This window comes from Solanum stenotomum, chromosome 9, assembly GCF_019186545.1.
Source record: "Solanum stenotomum isolate F172 chromosome 9, ASM1918654v1, whole genome shotgun sequence".
NCBI classification, from domain to species: domain Eukaryota; kingdom Viridiplantae; phylum Streptophyta; class Magnoliopsida; order Solanales; family Solanaceae; genus Solanum; species Solanum stenotomum.
The window spans coordinates 49,189,091-49,211,433 of NC_064290.1; the positions used below are offsets into that span (position 1 = coordinate 49,189,091).

The window sequence follows — 22,343 nt, forward strand, 5'->3', positions numbered from 1 at the left end:
TCCAGATTCTGGTATGCGTTACAGAGTATAGATTTGTGAATTAATTTATGTTCTTCTGTTCTTCACTAGTTCATCAAACTTTGGTAACTTCGTGTTTCTGCAAAGTTTGTTGTAATCAGTAAGATTCTCTAAACACAGATTGATAACAATTCTTTTTTAAGAAAAAATATTTCGTATATTTTTTCTAATATGTTTCTGATTCTAGTTTCTCTACTAGTTTAAATTTTCTAGTTGTGAAAATGTTCTTAAACTTTATTGTGTCTTACCAAGTTCTTCAAAGTTTTGTTCTAAGTATCTTGGGAATAAAAGACGAACAACAATCTGTCCAATAATAATTGACAATTCCAACCGGGGTCAGCCATTTTTAATTGCTGTTAAGATCAAAGAAACATAATCAACACTATATTTTAATCACTATAACAATATACAATCACTGTTAAGAAAAATAATCAGCAAAACAGAGCAGAAAAACATAAATGTTGGTACAGTAAAACAGAACAGAACAAGACTGCAAAACAGAGCAGAAGAAAAGAAAAGGAGGAAAGAAAGAACACTTACCTGAAGTCAAGAAGCAACAGACATGAAAACCGCGACTGAATTGTCGAGGACTGAGGTTAAACATATGCGCAACTTGTTTTTTCATTCAAAAATGCACTTTCAAAAGGTCAAAAACAAAAAGTATTTTATTCACTTTTAAGAGAAGATGAGGAGGATAACTCCCTGCTTATTCCTTGTAAAAGTACTACAACACACGGTTACCTACATTCCTTATATTGTAATCCTCGACCGCCAAATCTTCTTATCTAGAGTCATGTCCTCAGTAAGTTGAAGATGTGTCATGTCCCATCTAATCGCCTTCCCCAAATATTCTTCGACCTACCTATATCACTCCTAAAAATCTATTATAGCCAAACTCGCACACCTACTTACCTCTTCTTCACATGCTTGAACCATCTCAACCTTGCTTCCCTCATCTTGTCCATCACGAAGGTCACTCGTACATTGTCTTGTATATCTTCGTTCCAAATCTTGTCACTCCTAGTATGCCTACACATCCATCTGAGCGTGTGCGTTCTTGACAGGCAAGCACTCCACCCCATACAACTGTGTTGGTCTAACCACCACTCTATCGCATGTAGGTCTAACCACCACTCTATAGCCTGGCTTGACCTAAAACTTCTGGATTCTAGGGTCTGTCTCCAAACTTCTAACCTATCATTAAATCCACCATGGGTCTCTCAATCAATACTATGTCATCTGCCAATAACACACACCAGACACATCCACTTGAATATGTTGCGTCAATTCGTCCATCACTAAGGCAAATTAAGATGGGCTAAGGTTTGATCTCTAGTGCAACCCTATCATGATTGAGAAGTGTTTTGAGTCACCTCCAACCGTTCTTACCTGGCTCTTTTCTCCATCGTGCATGTCCTTAATTACTCTAATGTAAGCCAAACATATACCTCTAGACTCCAAACACCTCCATAGAACCTCCTTAAGATCTTTATCGCATGCCTTTTCTAGGTCAATAAACACAACAATTAGGTCCCTCTTCCTATCCCTATAAAGCTCCAACAATCTCCTTATAAGATGGATGACTTTTGTAGTTGATCGCCCTGACCCGAATCCAAATTGGTTCTCGGAGATAGGCACACCCCTCCTCATCTTTACCTCGACCACCATCTCCCACCATCTCCCACACTTTCATAGTGTGGAATAGTGACTTCATACCCCTATATATAGTTATTGCAGTTTTGAATATCACCATGGCTTTTTGTACAAGGGGATCAATGTAAATACAAGTATATTTGTGTACGCAGTAAGAACACGAGGATCACCTCAAAATTGTGTTTCAAACACTGCAAGAACAGTAGTGTTTGGCCTAAGATATGCATAAACTTGAGGATATCAGTATCAAATTTAGTGTGAGAAACTCAAAGACATTGTTGGCTTATGTTCAGGCCAAGTTTCTAATGGTAGAACACATCAAGGCCACCTAATACAAGGATGGGAAATTGTGTGAATACCGTAACGACGTTCTAGTGATTACAGACAAGGATATGACTTATTGCTGGCTATGAAGGAAGATGTTGCTAAATTTGTTTATAGTTGTTTGGCTTGTCACCAGGTTTAAGCTATCAACAACCCATAGGACTGCTATAACAGTTTGAGTTTCCAAAGGTGAAATGAGAAATCTTTTCTACAGATTTTATGACCAGGCTACCACGAACCCTTAGAGGTTATGACTCTGTGTGGGTATTTGTAGAAACCGGATACAATGGAGAAAATATGCAGAAATTATACATGAATTAAATTTTCCGACTCCATGAGGTTCCAGTGTCCATCATATCTGACAGAGGATAACTGTTTACTGTACGCTTTTGGAAATCTTTTCAATACATGAGTAGATCTTAGTTCCATATTTCATCCGGAGACAGACGACAATCTGAGCATACTTATTAGATGACATGTTAAGAGTTTGCATTCTTGATTTCGGATGTTTATGTACCATTAGCAAAATTTTCCTATGACTATGACTTTCAGTCAAGCATTCAGATGGCTCAATATGAAGCCTTGTATGATAGGCAATGTCATTCTTTCATCAAACAGTTTGAAGTTGGTGAGGCTAATGTATTGGGACTAGACTGAGTACAGGAAGCTCTGGACAAGATCTAGCCAATCAGACAAAGGATGCTCACAGTTCAAATAAGATAAAAAGACTTATGCGGATAAGAAGAAAAAACTTCGGGATAGTTTGGTACAAAAATTAATAACGCAGTGGTTAGTAATGATAAATGGAGGGTTTATTTTATATCAAGTGTTTGGTTCATTGTTTCCCACCAAATCTTGTGTTCGGATTAAAACTCTACGAAAAGCTTCTTTTATCTTTTATTTGAATTGTGAGCATCCTCAAGTTTAGCTCTTTGCTAACATACTTTTAATTTAGAACTCTTAGAGTAGCGACGTTAATCATTTTTATTAGTGTCATGAGTAATATTCTTTTTCTCTAAAATACCAATAAGAATTGCTTGGAACACTGGCTCCTAAGCGCTGGTCATGATCCTAAATTGGGTCGTGACATGAGAATACAAGGAAATAAATTTGTGTAAATGAGAATTCCACCAAGTGAAGGGTATATTAGCTCTACTGATAATTTAGAAGCAACAAAAAATCTGCAAAATAAATGGAGACAATAAATATAAGCAAAAGTTCACATTAAAAGCTAAAAGGTAGTTATCACAAAATCCTCCACAGACCATAGGACAAACAAAATCAAATTTAGAATTGTTCAACATCTATTTCTCATCTTCATCAGCTTCATCAACTAGCTATAATTGTTGCATTCTATGACTGTTGAAGGAAGTGACTATTCAGTAGCTTCACCTTCTTCCATATCTTCATCTTTATCATCACTAGTATTAGTCACATCCGCTTGAAGTAAAGCCAGACGTTTTTGTTCCTTCTTTACATCAACATATTTCTTCATTTCTTCCCTTACAGCATCCGGGCATTGTTCACACCGTGAGACGTCCCTGCAAGTACCAATAAGGTGTTGTTTGTGACGAAAGATTCCGCCATTAGTAACTTTTTTACAAAAGTTACACTCAACTGCAGCCTTATTGGTCTCGCTTGCTCTTTTCCCATATTTCCAACCCGGGTCAGCAATTTTTAATCGCTGTTAAGATCAAAGAAACATAATCAACAAGATAAACAAAGTAATTGAAGTAACAAGTAGTCGTAAAAATGAAGAATAAGATACTATGCAAGTACTACTAAATGAAGAGAAGATGAGAAGGGGAGAATAACACACGACTACCTACTATCCTTACACACATCAACCAAATATTTGCAAAAAATCACCGATCAATTTCAACTCCTTCGAAGTACCTGTTCAGAAACTTTGGCAGTTATTTGGACTTGAACCACTACTCAAAATACTCAAGGTAATACTCCCTCCGTATCCATTTATAGACTTGTGACTAGTCTTGGACTTCACTTTCGCATTTGGAGATGGACTTAGTATTATTGTGTTGCGAATGGCTACTGATGAAAATATTACTTGTTTAGTTGATATTGATTGGTTCTATTGTTGATTCTGAGATAGGGGAAATTTTTGGATAGCCCTAAAGTGGAGGAAATCTGTCCGATTTTCTATTAATTATCAATAAGCATTGCTTTGAACACTAGATCCTAAGCGTTGGTCGTGGTCCTAAATCGGATCGAGACATGAGAATACAAGGAATAAAAGTAAGAACAAGATATTTGACCTTCAGCTTGGGTTTGAGTTGAGACTTCTTGGTTGCGCTATTAGTTGGTTCCCACTTGAACGTAGACCCCTCACCGTCATTCAATATCTTTGTGTGCTCATTTCCTCCACTAGTTCCAGAGATCACTAGAGTAGATTCATCATCTGTTGAGTCATAAACTGGAAGATCATCCACGATATATCTGCAGTAAGAAATCTCGATTGAAATAAATATCAAAGAATTAGAAGGTTATGAGTAAAAGTTGTAGCATTCAAACTATAATATCATGGACAATTTTGCTCCGATGAAACTCATAAAGCACTACCTGAAAGTTTTTCTTATTACTGCTACAAATAAGTGAACTACCTCAATTATATCATTTAGTTAGAAAGTAAAGGTCAAGTCATCCAACAGTAAACCAAAATGATACAAGCTTCAACTCTAATATTTCTCTTTTACATAGAGAATCAAGATGTAGAAGTAATGGAGCTCGTGAAACAAATCAAGTTAACAGAACCAGAGTCTTAAGATTTGTACAAACTACAAAAAAACAAAGTTGAGCATTACCTGTCATCCCCATCTTCCCAGACATGGTTGTACTCCTGAGCAAAGATAAAAAATGGATCAAAAGAATAACATATGAGACTGACAGATTCATATCAAATTTAGAAGCATCTATTATGTTTTAGAGTACTGAAGAAAGCATAGATCAACAGTTAGCTCTTTCCTCCCCTTTCTTTGTTATGTTTACCAATATGAGCACATCTACCACTCTTTCTAATAAATTTCATTTGAATTACTAAGTTCTACTATTTACATTAGCTGGGATTATCGTTCATTTTCAGACAATCTCAAATGAACTGTGAAATCTATGTCCAGTGTCATAATTCAAAACCCATTAAGATTGTGTATCAATGTCTCAGGATTAGAACACAGTGCTCTTATCCTGGAAGACAGTGACAATCAGTTTACATCTATTGCCCCATTGATCAACTATGTTTTAAATGAAAAAAGAGAAGAAGAGATCTACTACAACTATGTTATAAATGAAAAAAGAGAAGAAGACATCAATTGTTGTGCTATAAATTCAAGCATAATAAGCAATAAGCATTTATCTTTTTCATTTTATCGGAGCAATAAGATTTATCCTGAATGACTTTCCTTTTCAACTTCAAATGCAACACACTGAGTTTGACAAGGATACACCATACTACAACATGTGACTTGCGGATTGTAGCATGTGATTAGCAAATTCAATCTGTATGCATAAATCATTACTCTGTTTGTTGTCTAAAATCTGAGAAGAAGGAACATGTGATATGATGCTACAAAGGGTATTCCAGATATAACAATTCATAAGAAACGTAAGTTACCCGGAATCGTCGACACTTGGCACCCAAAAATAAGGAACAGTTTGCAGCTCCACACAGACAACGAACATTTGCACCCCCGTAGTACCACTCAAAATTATATTTGTATGTCAGCTCCATTCCAACAGATATATCTTGCTTCGCAAATATACCTACCCTTGTTTCCCCCGACACTATCCATTTACTTGTTTCACAATTTGGACTGCTGTGAAATTTAGGAAGACGCAGTATCAGTGCTATCAATAAACACCAATTAACCATAACAATATGTCACTACCTGACCAAGATGATTATCTTATTTCAATTTTCATCAATTTGACAACCGGAGTTCCAGCACTTACCATGAATGATTTATGAATCTTGCAAAACTTCCCTTCCGGGTGGAGTCAATGAAATCATTACCATCCACAGAAATTATGTACACGTCCTTGAGGTCTGCACAAATCATATGAAATTATAGTAGTGATCTGTTTATGTATTACCAACCATCTCTAATGTTGATAACTTACCATCAGATTCATACGCCTGAGATCTTTTCTTTACTTCTTCAAATGATATCACTTCTCCACAGCATTCAATGATGAACTGTCCAGCCTATAATGTGAAGAGAGAGGAACAATTAAGAATAGACCATAAATACTGTTACTGCACAAAGGCCTTTAAGATATTCCACAGAAAGCTCGAATTTGATAGGCTCAGTTCTGGAATTTTGATGATGAAAAAAAATAAACTCTTTTTATATATGCCGAAACTGTGCTATACAAATTAATGGTCAAAAATAATTTAAATAGGGGGTTGCTTCAGCAGAATTACCTTTATATTCTCATCAGCTAAAAGACCCCAACCACGCCCTTCAGTCCTGAACAACTTAGTTTTTGCATATTCACATTTCTGGAATCTCTGTGGACAGCAAGAAAAATACTTCAAAACAATCCAAATGACACTCACTGTCTTTTTTCTAATACGGCACTGAGTAGAATCTCCTATTAGTTATTGAAGCAATCATCACATATAAGGAACCACAAACTCCTCCTCACACTAGATGAAAGGATAAATTTAAGTGAAGAAAGATTCTCAACGCAAAAAGAACTAAATTACAAGCAGCAATTATTTTTAATTTCATTTTTTTGTTTATAAAGGAATAACTAGGAGCAATTATGTCATACGACAACTGCTTGGAACAAAGCGAGTTCAATCAAACAGAGATTTCCAGTTCCTCAGCATATATGATAGATAAACCACTAATTCTGAGGCAGCATTTAATCACATCCCAATGAAATAGGAAACCTTCTGTACAAATATAGAGATCATAGTTGCATTTTCTCACAAAATATCGATCAAACCCAAATATCACACCTTCTCGGAAAACCTTCTAGCCGCAACCAAATTTATTAAGCAAATGAATCACCATTTTACAGTTATAGAGAACACATGACCTCCCTGGGGTATCACATATGCAACGATGACACACTTTGTTGCATGGCCATAGAATCAAATTTTATAGAGCCTGGCTTCCTCATATCACATAAATCTCTAGATGTTCACTGGTTGGTGGTTTGCAACATACGATGGAGCTCCTTTATAGGAGTATAGTCTACACAAAATAAGGAAGATTTCCTAGTCACAAGGATGCCTAATTATACTTATAATACAACCATTAAAAGTATTATTTTTTATAACCGTGGCATTTGGGCACCTTGCGCGCACCTAGATAATTCCACGGGGTACCTACTACCTCCCACTTGCACAAATACCGGATAACACAGTCAATCAAAGGCTCTTACATATCCAGACTATGCCCAAAAAGACATAGCAAGAGTAGTATCAGTACAAATGACACGTACTGGTAGGCATCATCGGTCAACCCGATGCCCACCACATAATATAAGAATTCAATTAGCAAGATCATGCGATAAAAACAACTCGCTCCTCCACCTTTACTCTCTCTCGAATACCTTAGAATTACATTAACACCCTTACTACTACTTCCGTTTCAGCCAACTCACCTAACTGGGTTCTCAGTCATGGCCTAACCATTCTAACCCATAGAAGAGTTCACAATTACAACTACCAACATTTCCTTGAACCATCAACCTTACACAACATACCCTTCCCTTCTCTTCATCTTACCCAATCCTTGCCACCTGGTGCCTCTTATCAAGGCTTCCTAACCTCAAACCACGAATCCCTTGCAACACCCGGACAACCTTTCTCTCAATATTAACAACTCTTGAACCCTTGGCTCTCCCCGGCTCGTTCAACAACGAGATACATAACGAATTAAATCAACATAGTAGAACAAACAGATATAGGTCATCACCTTCTTTTAACCCTTCAGGAGCAATCCAACATCAATTATCACTTAAGAACAACGTACAACTTCACACTTAATAGATATGCAATTATGTCAAGTCATTGGTCCTCTCATGGAACCCAAACCCAAACTGTTAGCATACCGAAACGTGGTACCCGATCCAATGTTTATGCCGGAACGTGGCAACCGATCCAAGTTAGTGTGTCGTAACGCAACACCCGATCCACTCAACAAGCCACAATCACAATCACAAGTATATTCTCAAAATCATACAATCAAGTCATGATTCATGTCGTTCATCATTCACCTATCTCATTTACTACTAGTGTGATCAATAATTGAAAGATTCACATATATACATGTATTATAATGAAGCAAGAGCAAACATATATCACATAATCATGAAATCACAACCATCACCTACCCCTAGTTCATCGTCTAAGGCTTCTTCCTAGGATTTAATTATCTCTTATTTGGTGCACGAAGGCCTATGCATAAATCCTACCATTGATTTACATTATATTACGCAGTGAGCACATATTTATAACTACTCAATTAATAAACCTAGCCTACCTGGGCGCCAAGTAGCTGCGCGGAGTTTTTGGCTTCGATTCTTATTTTCGGACTTCGTGAGGGTGATCTTGACTTGAAATCCGCAATCCATCGCTCTCCTTACGCTAGGAATCTCCTTCTCCTTCCTTCCCAAGCTTAGAGTAGCTTTTTGGGGGTTTCTAAGGTGGTTTACGTCTAAATTAGGTATTTTAGGAAAAAGGAGAAAATAAAATTTCGTGTTATTTACATTTTGTCTCGCCTATCCCGCTCAAGCGCGAGCTTACCCCGCCGTGGCGCCACTACCCTAGCGGCATCTGGCCCTCTTTGGTGGGACAGTGGCCCAGTATTTTTTCAAAATTTGCTTTTCCTAAATAACAATGGTTCGGGTCGTTACAGAACTAGAGCACATTTGGAATGAACAATTACATCATACACAAACAATAAGGTTTAGATCTAAACTCTTCAAACTTTTTCCATTTTACCCTAGGGAAATGTCACCGATACTTCCTAGACTAGAATAGAAAAATAATCTTTAAACTAAGAAAAAATGTTAAATAAAGAAAATAATATAAGTTCATAGATCTAACTCTTCAGTATGTATCTAGATATATCAAATGCAAAAATGAGTGTATTTTAAAAATCCAAAATAAAAAAAGTAAAATCATACCAAAATTGGCTTTTGAAACGCCCTCGTACAGCGCATCTACTTTTGATTTTGCTTTTGCTTTCTCGATCTTCACTTTTTCTTTATTCATTGTTATTCTTTTTTACCGGATGCTGAAAAGGCTAGAAGGCGCAGTGGAGTTTGGCTAGGAATAACTTTTTTTGAGAGGTGAACTTTGAAAATCAGTTTTGCCCTAAAAATTTGGAAATCAAGTCACTTAGTCGAAATAGAAAACTATAAAGAAAGGGAGGCTAAGGTTATGAAGTAAGGTCATCTGGTTAAGGAAAGTTAATGTTATGCTAAGCGATTTCATAATCTAAGGTGTTAGCTGGTTAGGTCAGCTGGTTAAGGAAAGCTCGCTTAGCTAAGCGATTTCATAATCTAAGGTGTTGGCTTATTAGGTCAGCTGGTTAAGGAAAGCTCGCTTAGCCTAACTAACACCCTAGATTATGAAATCGCTTAGCATAACCCGAGCTTTCCTTAACCAGATGACCTTATTTCGTAACCTTAATTAGCCTCCCTTTCTTTATAGTTTTCTAGTTCGACTAAGTGACTTGATTTCCCAAATTTTTAGGGCAATACTGATTTTCGAAGTTCACCTCTCGAAAAAAGATATTCCTAGACAAACTCCACTGCGCCTTCTAGCCTTTTAAGCATACAGTAAAAAAGAAAAACAATGAATAACGAAAAAGCGAAGATCGAGAAAGCAAAAGCAAAATCAACATCAGATGCGCTGCATGAGGGCGTTTCGAAAGCCAATTTTGGTACGATTTTACTTTTTTTATTCTGGATTTTGAAAATACATCCGTTTTTTCATTTGATATATCTAGATACATATTGAAGAGTTAGATATATGAACTTATCTTGTTTTCTTTATTTTAACATTTTTTCTTAGTTTAGAGATTATTTTTCTATTCTAGACTTGGAAGTCTCGGTGACATTTCCCTAGGGTAAAACGGAAAAAGTTTGAAGAGTTTATATCTAAACATTATTGTCTGTGTATGATGTAATTGTTCATTCCAAATGTGCTCTAGTTCATACCCTTACAAATGATTTGAGGCATTTACTTGAGCACAGGGTCTATCAGAAACGATCTTTCTACCTTGTAGGGTAAAGTTTATAAGACTAGAGCTGACATCTCTTTTGGGGGATGTTGTATCTAAGGATGGGATTACGGTGGATAATAAAAAGACAGTAGCAGTTCAAAAATGGCGAAGACCCACAAGATTTATACAATGAAACCAACAAGATTTATACAAACCACAAGAGGCTGAATTTGTTAACCAGCAGAAAGATTTGATTCTTCAATTTACAATGATGAATAAAATTACTCAATGACTACGTAGAATTTTACCATTCGGTGTCATTCAGGAAAGAAAATGATACGGCAGATGCATTAAGGAAATCCATGGGCTATTTGGCTCATTTAGCTCCTGCAAAGAGACTTTTGGCCTAAGATATGCATAAACTTGAGGATATCAGTATCAAATTTAATGTGAGAAACTCAAAGACATTGTTGGCTTATGTTCAGGCCAAGTTTCTAATGGTAAAACACATCAACGCCACCTAATACAAAGATGGGAAATTGTGTGAATACCGTAACGACGTTCTAGTGATTACAGACAAGGATATGACTTATTGCTGGCTATGAAGGAAGATGTTGCTAAATTCGTTTATAGTTGTTTGGCTTGTCACCGGGTTTAAGCTATCAGCAACCCATAGGATTGATATAACAGTTTGAGTTTCCAAAGGTAAAATGAGAAATCTTTTCTACAGATTTTATGAGCAAGCTACCACGAACCCTTAGAGGTTATGACTCCGTGTGGGTATTTGTAGAAACCGGATACAATGGAGAAAATATGCAGAAATTATACATGAATTAAATTTTCCGACTCCATGAGGTTCCAGTGTCCATCATATCTGACAGAGGATGACTGTTTACTGTACGCTTTTGGAAATCTTTTCAATACATGAGTAGATCTTATTTCCATATTTCATCCGGAGACAGACGACAATCTGAGCATACTTATTAGATGGCATGTTAAGAGTTTGCATTCTTGATTTCGGATGTTTATGTACCATTAGCAAAATTTTCCTACGACTATGACTTTCAGTCAAGCATTCAGATGGCTCAATATGAAGCCTTGTGTGATAGGCAATGTCATTCTTTCATCAGATAGTTTGAAGTTAGTGAGGCTAATGTATTGGGACTAGACTGGGTACAGGAAGCTCTGGACAAGGTCTAGCCAATCAGACAGAGGATGCTCACAGTTCAAATAAGATAAAAAGACTTATGCGGATAAGTGAAGAAAAAACTTCGGGATAGTTTGGTACAAAAATTAATAACGCAGTAGTTAGTAATGCTAAATGGAGGGTTTATTTTATATCAAGTGTTTGGTTCATTGTTTCCCACCAAATCTTGTGTTCGGATTAAAACTCTACAAAAAGCTTCTTTTATCTTTTATTTGAACTGTGAGCATCCTCACGTTTAGCTCTTTGCTAACATACTTTTAATTTAGAACTCTTAGAGTAGCGATGTTAATCATTTTTATTAGTGTCATGAGTCGTTTTCTTTTTCTCTAAAATACCAATAAGAATTGCTTGGAACACTAGCTCCTAAGCGCTGGTCATGATCCTAAATTGGGTCTTGACATGAGAATACAAGGAAATAAATTTGTGTAAATGAGAATTCCACCAAGTGAAGGGTATATTAGCTCTACTAATAATTTAGAAGCAACAAAAAATCTGCAAAATAAATGGAGACAATAAATATAAGCAAAAGTTCACATTAAAAGCTAAAAGGTAGTTATCACAAAATCCCATAGGACTCTAATGTTTCTCTTTTACAAATACAAGCTTCAACTCTAATGTTTACATCACTAATAAACAACTCTAATGTTTACATCACTAATAAAGCTTCAACTTTTTTGATTTTGGATTTTGAAAATACACTCGTTTTTGCATTTGATATATCTAGGTACATATTGAAGAGTTAGATATATGAACTTATCTTGTTTTCTTTATTTTAACATTTTTTCTTAGTTTGGAGATTATTTTTCTATTCTAGACTTGGAAGTCTCGGTGACATTTCCCTAGGGTAAAACGGAAAAAGTTTGAAGAGTTTATATCTAAACATTATTGTTTGTGTATGATGTAATTGTTCATTCCAAATGTGCTCTAGTTCATACCCTTACCAATGATTTGAGGCATTTACTTGAGCAGAGGGTCAATCGGAAATGATCTTTCTACCTTGTAGGGTAAAGTTTATAAGACTAGAGCTGACATCTCTTTTCCGTAAGTGTTAGTAAGTTTATGACTTCCCCCATAAGTCATTGGGATGCAGTTGTTTGTATTCTGCGATATATAAAGTCAGTTTCAAGTAAAGGACTACTCATTGAGGATCAAGGTTACAAGCACATCATTGGATATACATATATTAATTGGACAGGATCACCATTAGATAGACGAATTAAATCTGAATATTGTGTTTTAGTGGAAGGTAATTTGGTGTCGTGGAAGAGTAAGAAACAGAGTATGGTTGCTCGATCTAGTACAGAAGCAAAATATCGAGCAATGGTTGTAGCAACCCGTGAGCTAGTTTGGATCAAACAATTGCTGAGAGAACCTAAAGTTGAAGAAATCGATCGGATGGAACTTGTGTGTGATAATCTAACGCACCTTCATCTCGCATCAAATCCAATATTTCATGAGAGGACTAAGCACTTTGAGATTGATTGTCACTTTGTCAAAGAAAGATAATCTCAAGAGATTATTACAAAATTTGTGAAGTCGAGTAATTTACTTTTAAATTTCTTCACCAAGTCCGTCACCATTAGAGGTGGAGACTGTGATATGTTCATGGAATGTTTTGAAGAGGATCTCACCTCCTCTAAATCGGGCGGTGAGGCTACCAGGGATCATGAAAAGAGATATTCGTCGATTAAATACCCCCTATGGATTCTCTAAACACAACAACCAAGCACAACCTACCTCCAAGGAACCCCTCCAATCCGAGAGGATGCTCTAACCTTACCATCAAAGTGACCACAACCAATATTCAAAATCAAATAACCCCTACAACTAATGTTTCCAATGGTTAGCTTAGTATCATGGAATATTAGGGGAATAGGATCCAACGGTTCCTTGGAAATATTACTCCTGTTTAAACAACAATTTCATTGCCCTCTCCTCTGCCTACAAGAACCTATGGTTGCTTGTGATAAAATGGATAAATTTAGAAGAAAGCTTGGTTTTCATCAGGCCTACAACAACAGTTCTAACAAAATCTGGATCCTTTGGTTGAATGACATTGATGATGAGGTCATTCATGATTGGGAGCAACATGTTTTTCTCAAAGTTATTCATAATGTTGACCAAATTTTTTTCCTTTCAGTTATAAATGCCAAATGCACAGAGCTGAGGAAAAACCTATGGGCAGAATTGAGAGTTATAGCAAGCATTATCCAAGACCCTTGGGAAGCAACAGGTGACTAACGTGGTGGTATCCGTGATGAGAAATTTGGAAGAAGACTTCATAAAATGGAAGAAACTCTTGATTTCATTGAATGCCTTAATGAGTGTGGTCTTCAAGATGCAGGTTTCTCAGGTTCTAAATTTCCTTGGTGCGACAGTAGAGACCCACCTAACAATATTTGGGGAAGATTGGATAGACTTGTTTATAACTCTTTATGGTATGATATGTATAATGCTACCAATTTTACTCACTTATCCAGAACGTGCTCGGACCATGCTCTACTTTTGGTTAAGATGAATAATGATACTCCTCCCACTATCAAATATTTCAAATTCTTGAATATATAGGAGGATCACTCTGACTTATTGGATATAGTTCAAAACTCTTGGAATGAAGAAGTCAATAGGAACCCCCTGTATATCCTTCACCAGAAAATCAACAAGACTTACAAAGCTATGAGTTCTTGGTCTAGACAAGCTTTTGGGGACCTCTACAAAGAACCTAGGAGACTTGAAAGCCAAATTCAAGCTCTTGAAGACAACAATGTAACCAAAAACACCGGAGATAACAAGAGAGATCTCTCTAGGCTCAAGGCAGAATTCACTAGATTTCTCAAACTTCAAGAGTCTATCCTCAAACAAAAAGCTTGGGTCAAATGGCTTGAAGACGATTCCAACACGGCATATTTTCTCAACATCATCAGAGACAGGAGAAAAAGGTCAAACATTAGGAAAATTATGGATGAACTCAACAACTGCCTAAAAGGAAATGACAAAATTGCTGAAGGGGCTATCAGATTTTACAAGAATCTCTTTACTTATGACAATACTAACCCTGATTATAGATCGCTTAATATTCTTCATAGGTGCATCACAAAAGAGGACAATGACATGTTTTGCACCCTTCCAACACTCAAAGAACTTCAGGATTGTGTATTCTGTCTAGATCTCGATAGTGCTCCTAGACTGGATGGCCTAAGTGGGTACTTTTATCAAAATACTTAGAGCATCATTGCATTAGAGCTCCATAAAGCTGTGACTGCTTTTTTCGCTGGTGATATCCTTCCAAAAAATTGTATACTCATACTTGTCTTGATCTCATTCCTAACATTGATCACCCCCAATCTTTTTTTGATTTGAGATCTATCAGTCTATGTAACGTTTTTAGTAAAATTATTTCTAAAATATTGACTAACATATTGACCTCTATCCTTCCTCGAATTATCTCTAGGAATCAAAGTAGCTTTTTTGATAACCGAGAAATTCGTCTGACCCGTCACACTTTGAACCACTCACAGTTTTTTAAATTCGGTGAATAATGGGCCCTTCCCTCTACCCTTCTCCACTCAAATACTGGGCTTCTCTTTGCATGGTGTGGGGCTTAAACCTGCGACCTAAGTCACAAATCCTCCACCTTTTGCCATTCGAGCTATGCCTTGGGAGCAGGAATCAAAGTAGCTTTCTCAAAGGCAGAGCCATTACTGGAAACATTCTTCTTGCCCAAGAAATTATTAGTGATGTTGGCAAACCTAACAGAGGGGGCAATGTAGTGATGAAACCAGATATGACTAATGCTTATGACAAAGTCTCCTAGACTTACCTCTGCCTTGTTCTTAGGCATCTTGGTTTCTCTGAGCATTGGTTTTACCTTATCCATAATTATATCTCCAACAACTGGTATTCTATAGTAGTAAATGGAGGTCGTCATGGTTTATTTAACTCTTCTAAGGGTTTGAGGTAAGGAGATCCTCTTTCCCCCCTCCTCTTCATTCTGAGCGTTGAATTGTTGTCTCAAATGCTTAACAATCTGCATAATCACACTGCTTACAAGAGTTTTTATATGTGCAATAATAGTCCTAAAATTAATCATTTAACTTCTGTTGATAACACCATTATTTTTTGCGATGGTAGCAAGAGATCTATCAAACTAATCACTGACATTGTAGACAGGTATGAACAAATATCAGGTCAACAGATCAACAAGAACAAGGGTACCTTCTTCCTGAAATCCAAATCTAGTCTTATCATCATCAATAGAATGAAAAGATACACTAGCATGAGATATCAAGAATTTCCCATAAAGTAACTTGGGTGTCCTCTTATCATTGGAAAGAAGAAATTGGTTGGCTTAGTTAGACATTGTCAATAAGGTTACTAATAAAATTAGAGGTTGGCACAACAAATTGCAATCTTTTGGAGGAAGAGCTACCTTAATAAGACATATTATACTAGCTCTCGCTACTCATCTTTTGAGTGCTACCAACCCTCCTAAAGGTACCCTTGAGCTCATTGAAAAAATCTTTTGGTCTGGAAATGATTCTGGGGGAAAGCATCACTGGATTGCATGGGATAATTTGATCTACCCCTTTGAATAAGGTGGTGATAATTTTAGGAAAATTTCAGATGTTTGTATGGACTTCAAGGCTAAGCTATGGTGGAACCTAAGAACCTCTTCTTCTCTTTGGGGATATTACATGAAGGCAAGTACCTCGAGAATCAACACCCTATAAAGACTCAATGGTCCTCTAGCAACTCTCAAAATTGGAAAGTCATCTGTGAAGTTAAGTCAATGGTGGAGCAACATATTTACTGGAAGGTTGGAAGAGGAGATGTTGATTTTTGGTTTGATAAATGGTTAGCTATAGGACCCTTGCACTTGCTCTATCCCAACAATGAAGGGCATATCTCTATCAAGCTAATTATTGTTCTTACTAGTAATTGTCCAAGTAGACCTCCCGAATGATCTAAAGAACAATATCATCAACTTGGGGATTATTCTCAACGGTCTCACAAATGACAAAATCTATCTGGGAAAACACCAATTCTGGCCACTTCACTCTCCACTCTGGTTGGGATATTATTAGAAAGAAAAGAAACCACAACAATTCCACCAACAAGATCTGAAATAATAGCATTACATTTAATATGGCTTTCCTACTGATGAGAAAGTGGCTAAGTAGGGCATCAATATTATCACGGGATGTCATTGTTGTGCTGCAACTAATGAGAACAACAACTTCGAAACAGTGAATCACCTATTCTGTTAGGGTGAACATGCTAGAAAAGTGTGGTGTGAGATCGCAGGTCCACTGGGAGTGAGACTCACCCATAGGACTCTTAAAATCCGCATCCTCAATTAGTGGAATACTGTTACAAAGAACTCCATTGCTAATTTTGTNCCCCCCCCCCCCCCCCCCGCCCCAATATTGGGAGATATGGAGAGAAAGATGCTCTAAGGAATTTGATGCTATTAAGCCTTATGTATACAGATCTAAAGCTAATATTCTTTTTACCATTGTGCGTATTACTAAGAAGAAATTTGGCAAAGCTAACATTGTAGAGTCTTGGAGAAACATACACTATATTTTGGATGCGGAGATTCACCACAGAACTACTACCATAGGTAAGTGGATAAAACCTCCTAATATGTATGTAAAACTCAACAGTGATGGTAGTTGCATTCAAGACCATTGTGGTGGAGGTGGTCTGATCAGAAACTCATTGGAAAACCTCGTGTTTGCTTACTGCATCAATTGGAACCTAGCACGAGTAACATCGCAGAAATGGCAGCTCTTCTTTATCGCCTTAAATGGTATACTAATAGAGGCTTCTCTAATGTCTGGGTTGAAACAGACTCCATGTTGCTAACTAGATGTATTAAAAGAGAATGGGACCCACCGTGGAAGATCAATGCTAGTAAATTAATTGAAGAGCATGGTTACCATATTAGTCCTTGCTTTAGGGAGGCTAATAAACCTGCTGAAAAAATTGCCAACTTGATTCTATGGCTTTTTTAGGAGTTCTCTTCAACTCTTTTTTTATCCTTCCTAAGCAAGTTAGAGGTCACTCCAATATGGATAGCTGGGATTTCCCAACCTTTAGCACTAAATCAATGTAACCTGCCAATATTATTTACAAGCCCTCCTAAATTGTATGCATGTGCTTAGTTAGCTTTTGAGCTAATTTGGACAGCCCCCCCCCCCCCCCCCCNCCCCCCCCCCTTCCCCCTTTTTTGGTGGCACTTAGTAGAACAGTCCTACACTATTATTACCCCTTATCATGTCAAAGTTTGGGATGTCAAACTCGAAGTTGTACTTTTGCCCATATCAATGATCAAAGTTGGAATTTTTTTTAAAAAAATAAAAATTAGGAAAGGTAATAGCACGACAAGACTTTTTTGAGCTTATCATAAAAGTTCTAAAATACCACTACTTCCACTGTTTCTCAACACATGATTGTAACACAAATTTGGTGCACTATCTATAAAATCTGTTGTAAATTTAGAAATCGATAAGACCACTATAAAAGTACAGTAATAAAGATAAACAACAGAGTAACATTCAACTAATTAAGAGAATTATCTAATTTACCTGATTTCGGCAAGTGTCACCACACGAACAGTATCCCGGTGTACATTCAATGTTTGTTAATAAATTCAAACATCTTCCTACACATGCACTATTAGGATCACTTGCATCATACTTGCATTCACATATAGCAATATCCTCTTCTCTCGGTTTCTTATGCCTATAAGACATAAGAAAATTGCAATTAAAAATGACTACCTAAAGCCATGATCAATGATAATTGAAAACCATTCAACTCCAACTCAAAGTCAACTAATCAAGGTATGCATCATTTAGAAGCTTTAGTTTTGGAAGTCAAAATGCTATAAACTACATAATAAGAAGTAGGACACAAAAACTTTCTAAGGAATGAAACAAGAACTTATTTCTCTTTCACAAAAAGAAACTAATTTTTTGTATCTCATCTTAGAGAACAAAGAAAAAAAATGAAACATAGCATTATTCAACATTAGTTTCAATTCACAAAAAGTTCTTCCTTTTAAGCTTGACCAGATAATCACAATCCGCAATTCAAATTTCTTGTTTACTCATTTTCTTGTCATTGAATTCATACTCCCATGACATCCTTGGCACAACATGGAAAAAGATACAATGTTTATCGAAATTTAATCTCTTTTTTTATTAGTGGTTTTTGAAAGCTTTATCTTAAAAGTGAAAGCAATGGCAATAACCAATCTCTTTTTTTAAAAAAAATGGTAATGTTAACATAATGCAATAACCAATCTTTTTTGCATAGTTATTGTATCCAGATCTTAAATACGCAAACTAACTGTTTCGACCATAATCAATATGTCATCCAAGTGGTACTCACAATTGCAGACAATGTAACATTAATTCAGAAGTATAAGCAACAAGTGTATGAAAATGAACTTCAAAGTTTAAGAATTATCAAAAGAAAGAATGCAATTAACTGGCTGGAAAATCATCATTAAAAGAAACAAAGAAAGGATTTGAACTCACTTTCGCTATATAAATTCATTTTGAGTAATATGCATAAATCGTGTTACTCCTTCGGGCAGTTGGGCCTTCAAAAAAAAAGTTAAGAATTCATCATTACTTGATGTAAATAGAATGGCATATTGTAATGCAAAATCACGTATATAAGCAAAGGGTCTGCATTTATTATACAATCATAAACATTATTATATAGACATCATTACTTAATGTTAATAGAATGGCATATTGCAATGCAAAATCATGTATATAAGCAAAGAGTCTGCATTTATTATAGTCATAAACATTACTATACAATATTATTTTAGCAAATATTCAATCAAATATCATACATGATTACATACACCATGCTATCGATGTGTGCATCCATGTTTTGATGGAAGGGCAGGTGAAGTAACTCGATAAGAAAAGGCACAATTGAATGCAGAAACCATAAAATTGTCATTCCAAACCAGAATGATATTAAATAAGCCCACTTTTTTGATACGTAAATTTTATTAGTAAAAACATCATCACTAAGATGGTGCTAGAACAGTAGAACGTGTATGACTATAGCTCTTTCCAGCAGCAAGGAGTCAATATAATCCAAAAGAGTGTAGAAATGATTTACATTTTTCAATAAGCCCATGTTTGTTGAGAGGACAAACCAGATTTTATTGAGAAAGATCAGTTATTGAGGAAGTACAGCTTTGAACTAGTTAGTTATGAAGGGCAATAATAAAAGTAGTCTAGTCTAGACATGTGTTGACTCAATATCACTTGTTTAAATAATTTTATACCATTTATAGCACCAGAGTCTACTAAAAATGATGAAACTTATATATGTACTCAACATAAAACACTAATATGTTCACTTACTAGTCTTTTTATACTAGCACAACTATCAACCAATATTCTCAGNCTAGACATGTGTTGACTCAATATCACTTGTTTAAATAATTTTATACCATTTATAGCACCAGAGTCTACTAAAAATGATGAAACTTATATATGTACTCAACAGAAAACACTAATATGTTCACTTACTAGTCTTTTTATACTAGCACAACTATCAACCGATATTCTCAGGATCCAACAACAACATTACCCAGTGATACATTCTCAGGATCAAATTATTCTACTAATCTTACCACCAGTTCTGATGTCATATCAAAAAAAGAATTTTTTTTTTTATCATTAGTTCTCTAGGTATATTGTTGTATCAGTTCTTTAGGTATTGTCTTCTCATGATTTCAGAAGTCTACAGAGTCACACAAAATCATATCCACATTGTTACATGTCATCATCACTCCAAGTGACACATATATGATCTAACACATTTGGAATGAAGAATACATCATATAGGAATGATAAGCTTTAGATCTAAACTCTTCAATCCTTTCCAGTTTCACTCAAGGAAACTGTTGTTGCTGAGACTTGCAAGACTTAAATAGGAAAATAATTTGTGAACCAAATAAGAAATGCTAGGATCTAAAAACCAAGTAAGAAATGCTACGAAAATAATTTGTGAACCAAGTAAGACTTGCAACTCATCAATAATAAATGTTGATTCTTGCACTCTCTTTTCTTTAATAATATTTATCTATTTTCTTTTGTATCAATCTAAAAAGGGCTTTCCTAGAATGGAAAATTCTCTATCCAAGCATTCAAGTTAATAAGTTAACTTACGTTCATATCTCATATGTGATGTAATGCCTTACTAAATTTCTATTTTTACAATTTCTTTTCACAAGGTAAATAATTTCATTAATATTTGAGTCAAAAGGCATTTGAATACAAGAAGTATACCTAAAGGAAAACCCTATAAAATATATGGTTTTCTACGAAAATCACCTAATCTTCCACACAACATGAGACTTCATGGTTGCACCAAGAGAAAATAATGGATAGGAGGCTTCTCCTCACCTTAATAAATTCATCATCTTTGCACCTTCAAAAGTTCTCTCCACCTTTTCGTACTTAAAACTATTAATCTAAAAACTTATTAAAAAATTAGTTTATAAAAAACTTTTTGTCAACTTAATATAATGAACTATTCAAATGCTCTATTTTGACTGTGTTGGTCATAGTATGCCATTTTTTCGTAGGATTGTCAATTTTTCTCTTTTTATTTAGTTATCACCACTAATAACTAGGTCTACAAAGATAAGTTCTCCATACTTGAGAAGATCATTTGAGATTACTAGAATTAGCTTCTATCTGTTGAACTAGTAACAGGAACATCCAAGGAAACAACATCTTGAATCCAATATGAGAAAGCTACAAATTTGGTTACTCTTTAAACAACACAACCCCGTAATTACAAACAATTTATTCAATGATCACTTTGCTAATCTGAAGTAGATAAACATATTAAGATGTAAATCTGATTGCAAAAGCATTGGTCTAGGTCTAAAAATTGATGGGGGTGTAAAACCTTTACTTAACCAATGTTCACCCAATTGAGGAACAATGACTAAGAAAATTAACAAGAATGGCAGAAAGAAGAAAATGGGAGAGAAACGTTCTAAGAAGCTAGACAAACATCCAAATCATCATTTTCGTAGCTGAATTTGTCAAATTATGATTAAATCAATTCTCCTAAAGAGGATCAGTAGCATGGAGTCATTAATCATGCTTGGTTATTTTTTTATGACAAGGGAAACCCGCAACTGCTATCTTTTGGGTGCACACAGGGTAAAAACCCCGCTCCTATGCAATAGCTCGCAAACCACATAGGAGAGGTAACCCGCACTAGGAAAGCCCGGTGCGACTAGCTAGACCCAGAAGGCAAACCCCTTGCTTTTGCTGGCAAGGGGTTTTGAACATGAGACCTCCAACATGGAAGTCCCAAGCCCAAACCACTGGGTTGGTTATAAAAAATATTATTCTTCAATTAGGTTCCTAATTTGACTTGCCTGAAGAATATTGGAACTCCACTCCAAGGTCACAACAAATATAGTTGTTACGTTAAACCTTGAAGTTAAGTACAGTGCAACTGGACGCTTTGTCTCGCTTAGGCGAAACTTCAGTACAGGCACCAAGGCAATAATTGCCACTAAAACTTGTAACTTATCATGCATGAGGTCAACGTTGAAACAGTCACAATAAATAATAAAATTGTTGTTGTCAATACGATATATTAATTGTTAAGGAAACTTTGTGAGATAGGATATAAAAACCTACCAATTTAGTATAGGCACTACACTCAAACTAGAAGCTTAAACTCCATCTTTGCATCTAAATCACAAATTTAAAAAGATTTTTTTATTTGACTTTCGCGATACTTCATATTTTTCACCTATTCTAGTTATTTTAATACTCTATTCAAAAGAACCATTGTTTGTCCCTATCATTATTTTCTCTTGCATCATATGTTATACGTAAATAACTAAATAAAGTGTTATTTATCTAACATCT

General features: G+C 35.7%; 1 pseudogene; it reads right to left on the minus strand.

Annotated features, from left to right (window-relative positions):
• Positions 1–3,370: 3,370 nt before the first annotated feature.
• The window catches only part of LOC125877618 (histone-lysine N-methyltransferase ASHH1-like), a 31,346-nt pseudogene continuing 12,373 nt past the window's right edge, over positions 3,371–22,343 (minus strand).